General features: G+C 39.9%; 1 long non-coding RNA gene across 1 annotated transcript; it reads left to right on the top strand.

Moving 5' to 3' along the window:
* Positions 1–799: 799 nt before the first annotated feature.
* On the top strand, positions 800–2456 carry LOC147137604 (uncharacterized). Its single transcript, XR_015089390.1, has 4 exons — positions 800–1082; positions 1215–1326; positions 1493–1593; positions 1709–2456. It is a non-coding gene; the product is annotated as an uncharacterized LOC147137604 (long non-coding RNA).
* Positions 2457–3235: the final 779 nt, after the last annotated feature.

The raw sequence follows: 3235 nt of genomic DNA, 5'->3' as shown, positions 1-3235 counted from the left end.
AAAATTCTCTCATACTGGTCACTGGAAGTTCAGCTTGGCACCTCATGGCAAAGAACTCTCTGAGGAAATATATTTTTTCCACAGCAGCAGATATTTCTGCACAACTAACTAAATTCCACCATGTGGTCATCATCAGCCATCTGATGGATGGGTAACTCTCTGCAACGAATGAACAAAGTGTTGTGCTGCAAACACAGAAAACAGAAGCAGTTCTTGGCCAGCATGTTTGAGAAGCCCCTGCTGGGGGTCATATGGTCCTGACAGTCCGGGTCTGCTTGGACTAACACAGAGCCTATTGCCGACCCAGCGAGGGGAAGGACAGAGCGATAGTGTGTGCTAGTGGCACCGAGTGTGTGTGTGTGTGCATGTGTGCGTATAGATTGGCTCCCGGAAGGACAGCGATGGCTCAGAACTGCAAGGAAGCTGCTGGGAAATGTCTGTGTCACCGGTGTCACCCAGTGAAGGCAGATACAGAAAGCAGCAGTCACAGACACATTCTTGGCCTGCGCCTGTCTCCAAACACACACTTGCACGCACGTACACACACATACATAAGTACATGCACGCAACCATATACACATGCACAGCACTGCTCATGAATAAAAGACATTTTCACAGGTCGAAAGCCCTATTAACAGTTTATATCAGCAAAAGTTTGCTGTTTATCAAACCGCAAAATGGGCTGCTGCCCGGCTGTTCTTTTGTTTCCACTGATGACATCATCTCTTATAGATTTATTAAAAACGTTTCTGGTCAGAGCTTTTTCAATCTCCAGAATGACACTTTGGCACTTCTTGTAACTTCACAAAATTAGACAATTTCCAGTGTTAACCCTTAGAAACTTGGATTATGTTGTGCTTTATAAACAATTTTGATAATATTCGAACTATGACAAATTTGTGGTAACGGCGAAACTTGGAAGCCACCTAGGAAGAGGAGCAGCAGCAAGCCTGACCGTTCTGCGACCTCATGTGGAAGATTTGAGATTGTACAACATCAATGGATTCTGTCAACCACTCCCTTACTTTTCCTCTTTTTGAGGCTTCTACAAGTATAATTCCACTTCTACCTGCTGCCAAAAGGTAATAATAGGTAATCATATTTGGGATTCTTATGCAGTGTTTCCCAAACCTTTTAGGGAAGGCACATATTTTACATTTACAGAAATGTATCAATGCACTGAAATATAAGGATCTCGTCTACTTTGTTCACAGATTTAGTGAGAAATCTGGGCCTGCTTGGTTGAAGGAAAAGCACGTATGTACTTTTAGTAGTGCCACTGTTTTGAGAGTGCCAATGGAACCACAGGAGGCTTTGGTAAGGCAGGTGGGTATTCGGTCGACTTGAAATGTTCAGATCTCTTCAGAGATGTTTGATTTGGTTCACACTCACGGGTGAAAACATTTGTTTTTGAACATAAGCGGATTTTCAATCGGATATCATTTCACGATCGGCGGCAGACGTGTAACCGGTGGCCTTTTAACTCTTGCAGCAACCACCCAACTTGGAGATTGAACACATGCCGCCAACTCAGGAGCCAACAACTGAGCTAAAATTCCAGGTCGCCGATTTGCTTTATCACTGTATTAGAAGGTACGCGAAGTGAGCTTTTACAACAGCTGGTATCCGTTATACAAATTATATGAATTTTTTTCATTGGGTCGACGCACCATTCTCGTAGAAGTATATGCCCTCTCTATTCCTGTAGGATGCCCCTTCAACAACTGCATTAATCTATAATTGATACGCCGATCAACATGCATCCAATACATTCACGTATTGGGTGCATTCAAGACTCTCATGCTGTAAAGACTACAAAGAGTCGATCGATCGAAGGCGGAGGAAAGAGCATCTTTCACCACTTGTCATCAACGGGACTCAAGACATATGGACCCACAATATATAGTATATAATCAAGAAAACTCAACAGAGGCTGTATTTCTTGAGGAAGCTGAGGATATTTGGAATTACCCCCAAACTGCTCGGCAATTTCTACAGATGCACAGTGGAGAGCATCCTGACCAACTCCCTCACAGTCTGGTATGGGAACTGTGCCGTACAGGACAGGAAGGCTCTCCAGCATGTCATTAAAACTGCACAACACATCTGTGGAGTAGCCTTCATACCAGCACACCACATATATGACAGCTGTACCACAAAGAGGGCACAGAACTGGAGACAACACACATCTACGACACACAATTTTCAAATGCTACAGGAGCGTCACCGCCAGAAAAACAATAAAACAAAAAACAAAACAAAAATTCTACCCACATTCCATCAAGCTCCTTCTCAAATGACATCACAATCTGTCAACTACCGGTGTACTTTTTCTTCTTTCGTAATCCTGCTCAATTGAATGTTTACACTGTGCAATACCTCTGGAACATGCAACTCTTGAATAGTTCAATGCCTGCATCTTTGCACATTACATACATCTCTGCACTAATAATACCATTACTGTTGAATTTGAATACATTTGTTTTTTAAATTGCTGCTTTTAAGTTGTTCTACTATACATTGTCTAGCCACCCTTCCTTCACTATTTAACTTAAATTATTTAAAACTGTTTTTTTTATGTAATCTTTTATGTTCTTTGTAAACGTGGAGAGACTACCAATGTAACAATTTCAATGCTCGGTGTTGCTGTTTACTGTGCATATGTCAAATGAAAATCTTAAATCTTGAATGGGTGTATTACAATTACAGATGTGGCCATCATTTTCCTACATTACATGTAGCTTTTTTAACTTGTCTCATAGAAAATTAATTATTAAAATTTCCACAATAATTTGGTTTTATAGAGGAAAAAAAAAGACACCAATATTTCTGAGTAACATAACCCAATCATACTTCTCAACATCATCTGTCTTCTTTTTCTATGTCTACCTGCTTAAATTCCCTTCAAGCATTCACTCACTCACTCACTCACTCACTCACACACGCACATACACACGGATACACACACACAGTTTTTCCTTTCTTTTCTGTCAATATTTTTTAATATTGACAGAAAATATGTAATGTACAATCTATGAGTTTTTTTCTACTACTACTATGTACTACTACTACTACTACTACTACTACTAATAATAATAAATCTATCCATCCATCCGTCTATTTTCTATATGGCTTATCCAAACTACATTCACGGCTAAGGATAGTCTTCAATAATGATTAAAAAAAAGTACAATTCTGTAAATTCAAAATGAAACACTAGCATAAAAAAAAGATA

Source organism: Filicampus tigris, chromosome 13 (genome assembly GCF_054856515.1).
Source record: "Filicampus tigris isolate MCC_2025a chromosome 13, RoL_Ftig_1.0, whole genome shotgun sequence".
NCBI lineage: Eukaryota > Metazoa > Chordata > Actinopteri > Syngnathiformes > Syngnathidae > Filicampus > Filicampus tigris.
The sequence above is the reverse complement of the archived record's forward strand: the minus strand, read 5'-3'. Positions and strand labels throughout refer to the sequence as shown.